Raw genomic sequence first — 8,476 nt, 5'->3', positions numbered from 1 at the left:
CTGTACAGTTGTGAAGCAAGCCAAAGGTGGCCAAACTGGTGAGCGGAGCATAAGGCTGGGCTCGGAGGGGCAAGTGGAGACCCGCATATTAAAGGAATATAAACGCTCTTGTAACTGGTATCGGTATGAGTTAGAACACTTGAGCTCAAGAGTTCGATACCGGTCTCACGTGAATTTTTCTAAAATAATGTTAATGTGCCCAGCAGTGTTTCTTCAATGATTCATATGTTTCAGTTATAGTTCTTTGAATGCTGAACATCATAATTATTGGTCAGGGATGTCAGAAAAATTCATAATAAGTTACAAAATAAAATACCAATCAAAGAACAGAAATAAATAAAAGACATATCAAAGTGGAGATGTTACATACGTACTATCTTCAGCAAGTGTGGCGAATATTGTTTTAAGTCTGGGGTAAGGGGTGTAACTGAAGAAAAGAAAGCAATTACGACAATGGACCAGATGGTAGGGAGGAGTGTAGTGCATTGAAGAAGACTGGGTTAACGCTTAAAGACAAAATATGTCTTTAAAAGCGATATAACAAAAGCGGTTGCATTTCAATTGTGTGTTAGCATTAAATAATTACAATTGTTTTGCATAAGACCCCCTGTAATTGCTGTATAAAACGGTTAAGAAGACAAAAACCATATCACGCAGTATAAAATTAGCAGTTAAAGAGTTTGCACCTCAGCCTGTAATCAAAATTTCGAAGTAAAACACTCTACCGCAACTTTCGTAAAACTCTACCACGTGCAGTAATTGCCCAGCACAGCTGCAGCGTATTGAACGAAGATACTTGGGATTAGCCGAGCGGTCTAAGACAGCCGGCACGGTAGCTCAGCGTGTTCGGTCAGAGGGGTAGGTGCCCTCTGTAATAAAAAAAAGTCGCACCGCAACGAGAAACGCCTTTGTTTTAATGGTGTCCACCCCAAATCCTGTATCATGTCCTTGACACTATCTCCCCTATTTATCGATAATACAAGATGTACTGCCCTTCTCTGAACTTTCTCGATGTACGCTGTTAATCCTATCTGGTAAGGATCCCGCACCGCGCAGTAGTACTCCAAAAGAGGACGGACAAGCATAGTGTAGGCAGTCTCTTAAGCAGATTTGTTGCATCTTCTAAGCGTTCTACCAATAAGACACAGTCTTTGGTTCGCCTTCCCCACAACATTGTTATGTTTTCGTTCCAATTTAAGTTGCCATAATAGTAATTCCTAAGGATTTAGTTGAATTTACAGTCTTTAGATTTGATAGATTTATCGCAGAACCGTTTAACATATTCCTTTTAGCACTCATGTGGATGACCTCACACTTTTCATTATATAGGGTCAATTGCCAATTTTCGCACCATACAGATATCTTTTCTAAATCGTTTTGCAATTTGTTTTCTTCTTCTGATGAGTTTATTAGACGATAAACGACATCATCATCTGAAAAACAACCTAAGACGGCTGCTGAGACTGTCTCCTAAACCGTCTCTATAGACAATGGGCCTATAACACTACCTTGGGGAACGCTCCAAATCACTTCTGTTTTATTCGATGAATTTCCGTCAGTTACTACGACAGTTACTCTGACAGGAAATCACGAATCCAGTCGCATAACTGAGACAATATTCCATAAGCACATAATTTGATTACAAGCCGCTTGTGACGTACCGTGTAATAAGGTATCAATTTGAAAACACTTGTCAATAGCACTCAACACTTTGTGTAAGCAAAGAGCTATTTGTGTTTCACAAGAAGAATGTTACGGTGTTTTATAAATCCCTATTGACCATGTGTCAATAGACCGTTCTCTTCGAGGTAAGTCATAATGTTCGAACACAATATATATTCCAAAATTCTGCTGCATATCGACGTTAATGATGTGGGCCTGTAATTTAGTGGATTACTCCTATTCCTTTTCTAGAACGCTAATGCGCTGCTTCCTGGAATACCGGGCTGGTCCCCAAGTTCCGCCTCAGTTACACGACTCACAGACATTTGAAAACGTTCGCACTATTTCCTGACTTACACTAGACGCAGACAGCTGGGGTACACTACTTCCGTCCCGGGGGGTTCGGGGTGGCGGCAGAAAGGGCATCTGGCCACCCTCTGAGATTAACACTGCCAAATCCGTCATAACAAACTAACCCCGCGTTGGAGAGGGACACAGACTCGAGAAAGAACTCCTATTGCTTTGCTTGATTATTGGCGCGACCTGCAGAACTTTCCCGCCTTTGGGTACGGATCCTCCATCTAGTGGGCGGTTGTATTTGATTGTTAAGCATACAGCTATGGCATCAGGTACTCTGAAAGGAACCTAACTAATATACAATCTGGACCGGAAGATTCAAATGCTTCAAATGGCTCTGAGCACTATGGGACTTAACTTCTGAGGTCATCAGTCCCCTAGAACTTAGAACTACTTAAACCTAACTTACCTAACGACATCACACACATCCATGCCCGAGGTAGGATTCGAACCTGCGACCGTAGCGGTCGCGCGGCTCCAGACTGAAATGCCTAGAGCCGCTCGGCCACACCGGCCGGATGGACCGGAAGACTTTTTTATTGAGTGATTTAAGTTGCTTCAGTACTCCACGGATATCTACTTCTAAATTACTCATTTTGGCTTCTGCGACACAATACCAGTCATTCCCTGGAGTCTGAAGGCATATTTTCCTCAACGTAAATGTCTCATTGTTTTCTATAACGGACACTACAGGGTGAGATTGCGTTTCCATCACTTGTACTGTTACTTTCCGGTAAGTCGACTCGTGTTTCTGGACAACGACCGGTGGTATCTGGGACGCAGCTTAAATCCCTGGGGCTCCTTTCTCGGTCGCGCTTTCTGAGCCGACGCGGCGAGACGGAGAGCGGTGCTCGGAGTTGTGTCCTTGAAGCTTCCATTCAGCTCGGACGTATGCTCCAGCACGGAAGTATATATCTGCCTATAGAATGGGAAGGAAATTGGAAGCTGAAAATTTCAAAGCAAACGTTGCCTCTTGCATTGGAATTGGTTTTAGCTAATAGTTAACTTAATTATTTGCATGTGCTGTGGATCATATTCGTGAAAACTCGCTGTTATGTGGAATGTGTCAGTCGGTTTACAAATAAGATTTTTCTTTGTGAGACAATGGCTACATAATGGACCTCTACATTACTGTATTTGTTTTAAATTTTTATTTACATAAAAATTTCATAATTGTAGTCTAATAACATTTACGTAATATTTATCCAGAAATATGTACATGAAGTAGAAGGAGGTATCAAGTAGAAAAAATTCAAATTATTTTTAAGAGTTTCATTGCCTGCCAGCACCTTTAACTCGAATTTTTATGGGTTCATTCTTCGTTCCCTTCTACACAAGAGTAAGTACTAGTTGTAGATAGTGGGAGCTATTTTTGTACGTAGTCTTATATTTATGAGCGCCATTGTAATTTTCACAACACAACAAACTTTATAAGAGAGTAATTGTATTGTGAGATTCCTATTAGTAGAGCTAATTTTTGAACCCTTGCCTGCCTGAGGTTGGAGCACGTTTCTGTGCAATGAGTAATTTGTGTCTATATTTCGAATTACACAAAAAATATGCCATAAGACATCAATGAATAGAAGTCCCTACAGTAAACTTATTTCCTAGTGCTTTAATCATTCAAGACCGCAATTACATATAGGGAAAATATGTCTGAAATCAAGCGTTTGAGGATTTTTGTAATATGAGTTCTACTTCAAGATCTCTGATCACTATACACATCAAGGAATTCCGAATAATCAGTTTTACATTGTGTCTTTCATCCATGCTGTATGGTTATTGATGCTGACATATTTTGTCTTGTACAAAATTGAATGAATTTGATAGACCATTTACCGAAAACCAGTGAATCATATTTTTAAATGTATCATTTACTGCCACTTCTTATTGACACTTGCACGGTTTTTTGAACATGTGAGTCCAAGCTGTTGAACACGATGCCTTACTTCGGGTTAAAAATAAAAATGTTTCGTCTTTGTATGCTGACTACAGGTTTAGCGGATAGCAGCCTAGCGCCCACTAAATAAAGTAGAATGCACATTAGTAACAGATATTATTGCCAGGAATGAGCAATATTGCTGCTTTATCAGTTTATATTTAGCAAGAACAATAGTGGTCTTAGAACTGAACCCTGTGGAACACCACTATCAATTCGTCCACACATAGAAGAACGTTCGCCACGAGAGCTGCATGACATGTTTAAATCGTATTTTGCTTCCTATCAATCAAATATATAGTGAACCATTTACTCAGTGTATATCAAAAGCTTCCTCAAAAAATGTTGTGATTTGCACAGTCGGACACCTTAAGACGCATTGCAAAAAATGCCTGTAGGTGAAATCTAGTCAATCAAATATTTTATATATTCTGTATCTACCACTAAATATGAATCTGCGCCTATAGGCAGTAGTTCTTTACAAGCGGGATAACTCATGCCACTTCTACCAAACATTCGAGAGTAGAAATTTAATGGCCAACGCACAGAATGCGTGGTCTGAGAAGAAATTTAGTAATCTGAAGTGCAGAATTATTTGCTGTATTACCTGTATCACACACACATGCTAAAACAATTATTGACACTTGCACTGTTTTTTGAACATGTGAGTCCAAGCTGTTGAACACGATGCCTTACTTCGGGTTAAAAATAAAAATGTTTCGTCTTTGTATACTGACTACAGGTTTAGTGGATAGCAGCCTAGCGCCCACTAAATAAAGTACAGGGTGATTCAAAAAGAATACCACAACTTTGAAAATGTGTATTTAATGAAAGAAACATAATATAACCTTCTGTTATACATCATTACAAAGAGTATTTAAAAAGGTTTTTTTTCACTCAAAAACAAGTTCAGAGATGTTCAATATGGCCCCCTCCAGACACACGAGCAATATCAACCCGATACTCCAACTCGTTCCACACTCTCTGTAGCATATCAGGCGTAACAGTTTGGATAGCTGCTGTTATTTCTCGTTTCAAATCATCAATGGTGGCTGGGAGAGGTGGCCGAAACACCATATCCTTAACATACTCCCCATAAGAAAAAATCGCAGGGGGTAAGATCAGGGCTTCTTGGAGGCCAGTGATGAAGTGCTCTGTCACGGGCTGCCTGGCGGCAGATCCATCGCCTCGGGTAGTTGACGTTCAGGTAGTTACGGACGGATAAGTGCCAATGTGGTGGCGCTCCATCCTGCTGAAATATGAATTGTTGTGCTTCTTGTTCGAGCTGAGGGAACAGCCAATTCTCTAACATCTCCAGATACTGTAGTCCAGTTACAGTAGCACCTTCGGAGAGAAAGGGACCAAAAACTTTATTGGCTGAAATGGCGAACAAATGTACAACTAAATGAAACTTTATAGCTCCCTTAATTCGCCGACAGATAGTGCTTAGCCCTGCCTTTTGTCGTTGCAGAGTTTTAAATTCCTAAAGTTGTGGTATTCTTTTTGAATCACCCTGTAGAATGCACAATAGTAACAGATATTTTAAGCTGTGGGCGCACCGTTTCTTTAATTTTCAGATGAAAGTAGTCTGTCTATTTCTTACTATTTTGATGTCGTGATTGCTACGGAACTAATACTTCGACTGGTTTTTTCTAGTGTATTTTCTTCATTTATTAATTTGGTAAAAATTGAAATAGGATAGTAGTTAATTTAATGCACAAATAATTGTGAACATGAACATATAACACCTTAAGCTCGCTCCGGAGATGGCTGAACAATATACAGTTGAAATATTATTGGATCACAAAGTGTGGTTACGGCTGAACTCTAGAAATTTTGTGGATTATATGAAATAATATCACACGCTTTTACGCAATAACATACTGAGTAGAGGCATAGGATTTAACTCAGGACTTTGGCGTGTTCTGGTTATTATGAAGTGTTCGAGACTTCCTCTTTTCCACTAGCTGGTAGAAATACTAGCCGCGAAAATTTCCTCCACACTCAACATTAGAACTGACTACATCCTGGCCAAGCTCAACCGCAATATCGTTTTTAGCAACCTCCTCTCCTGCTATGGGGCCTAAATTAGAAGTAGGAAATAATATCCTTGTGTACTATAAAAATATACAAAAAACTTCGTTCACTTAATACGGAAATTTGTGAGTAGTAATCTTACCATTGTCGTACTTGAAAAAATGTCAGTATTCGACAAAAAAAAACCGAAGATAGAGATGTTTTACTGATACCGACGACCAACTGTAAGTAGCTTAAGCATCCCCCTCAGATTTAGTGATAAAATGGCCCAGTGGATAGTCTGTCAAAAAACTGAACACAGATCAAGCATGAAAACAAGGAAGAAGGTGTACTGATCTGTGAAAAAAAGACGCAAAATCTAAACAGTGAACGGTGCAAGCCCAAGTTGTGCAACATCGATCGGAGACAACGGATCTTGGCGTCATGGTTCTCTGGACAGCAAGGCGGGAGAGCCGTGTTCAAACCTTCCGAGCGCCACTTTTTTTTTATTTTCGCAAAGTTGTGAGCTGTTCGTCCGGTCATTGATGTGTCTGTTCTGCTTTTGTAGTCTTCGCAGTAGTCATACTGAGCACTGGTTACAGAATATGAGTCATGCGATAAGAATATATTACTGTCGCAAGTAAATGTGATGAACAGTGAGAGCAGGCCAGGTGCAGCATAGCCCTCTCACAGAAATGAAAACAATAAATGAACGGTCGTGAACTATGTTACAACAAAGGAAATCAAGAGTCAGAACTTCCAAAACGGAAGTACTGACTTGGCAGAAAATCCTAAGAAATTTTGGTCTTATGTCAAAGCGGTAGGTGGATCAAAACAAAATGTCCAGACACTCTGTGACCAAAATGGTACTGAAACAGAGGATGACAGACTAAAGGCCGAAATACTAAATGTCTTTTTCCAAAGCTGTTTCACAGAGGAAGACTGCACTGTAGTTCCTTCTCTAGATTATCGAGCAGATGACAAAATGGTAGGTATCGAAATAGACGACAGAGGGATAGAGAAACAATTAAAATCGCTCAAAAGAGGAAAGGCCGCTGGACCTGATGGGATACCAGTTCGATTTTACACAGAGTACGCGAAGGAGCTTGCCCCCTTCTTGCAGCGGTGTACCGTAGGTCTCTAGAAGAGCGTAGCGTTCCAAAGGATTGGAAAAGGGCGCAGGTCATCCTCGTTTTCGAGAAGGGACGTCGAACAGATGTGCAGAACTATAGACCTATATCTCTAACGTCGATCAGTTGTAGAATTTTGGAACACGTATTATGTTCGAGTATAATGACTTTTCTGGAGACTAAAAATCTACTCTGTAGGAATCAGCATGGGTTTCGAAAAAGACGGTCGTGTGAAACCCAGCTCGCGCTATTCGTCCACGAGACTCAGAGGGCCATAGACACGGGTTCACAGGTGGATGCCGTGTTTCTTGACTTCTGCAAGGCGTTCGATACAGTTCCCCACAGTCGTTTAATGAACAAAGTAAGAGCATATGGACTATCAGACCAATTGTGTGATTGGATTGAAGAGTTCCTAGATAACAGAACGCAGCATGTCATTTTCAATGGAGAGAAGTCTTCCGAAGTAAGAGTGATTTCAGGTGTGCCGCAGGGGAGTGTCGTAGGACCGTTGCTATTCACAATATACATAAATGACCTTGTGGATGACATCGGAAGTTCACTGAGGCTTTTTGCGGATGATGCTGTGGTATATCGAGAGATTGTAACATTGGAAAATTGTACTGAAATGCAGGAGGATCTGCAGCGAATTGACGCATAGTGCAGGGAATGGCAATTGAATCTCAATGTAGACAAGTGTAATGTGCTGCGAATACATAGAAAGAAAGATCCCTTATCATTTAGCTACAATATGGCAGGTCAGCAACTGGAAGCAGTTAATTCCATAAATTATCTGGGAGTACGCATTAGGAGTGATTTAAAATGGAATGAGCATACGAAGTTGATCGTCGGTAAAGCAGATGCCAGACTGAGATTCATTGGAAGAATCCTAAGGAAATGCAATCCGAAAACAAAGGAAGTAGGTTACAGTACGCTTGTTCGCCCACTGCTTGAATACTGCTCAGCAGTGTGGGATCCGTACCAGATAGGGTTGATAGAAGAGATAGAGAAGATCCAACGGAGAGCAGCGCGCTTCGTTACAGGATCATTTAGTAATCGCGAAAGCGTTACGGAGATGATAGATAAACTCCAGTGGAAGAATCTGCAGGAGAGACGCTCAGTAGCTCGGTACGGGCTTTTGTTGAAGTTTCGAGAACATACCTTCACCGAAGAGTCATGCAGTATATTGCTCCGTCCTACGTATATCTCGCGAAGAGACCATGAGGATAAAATCAGAGAGATTAGAGCCCACACAGAAGCATACCGACAATCCTTTCCACGAACAATACGGGACGGGAATAGAAGGGAGAACCGATAGAGGTACTCAAGGTACCCTCCGCCACACACTGTCAGGTGGCTTGCGGAATATGGATGT

This window comes from Schistocerca piceifrons, chromosome X (assembly GCF_021461385.2).
Source record: "Schistocerca piceifrons isolate TAMUIC-IGC-003096 chromosome X, iqSchPice1.1, whole genome shotgun sequence".
Lineage (NCBI taxonomy): Eukaryota > Metazoa > Arthropoda > Insecta > Orthoptera > Acrididae > Schistocerca > Schistocerca piceifrons.
Note: the sequence above shows the minus strand (reverse complement) of the source record.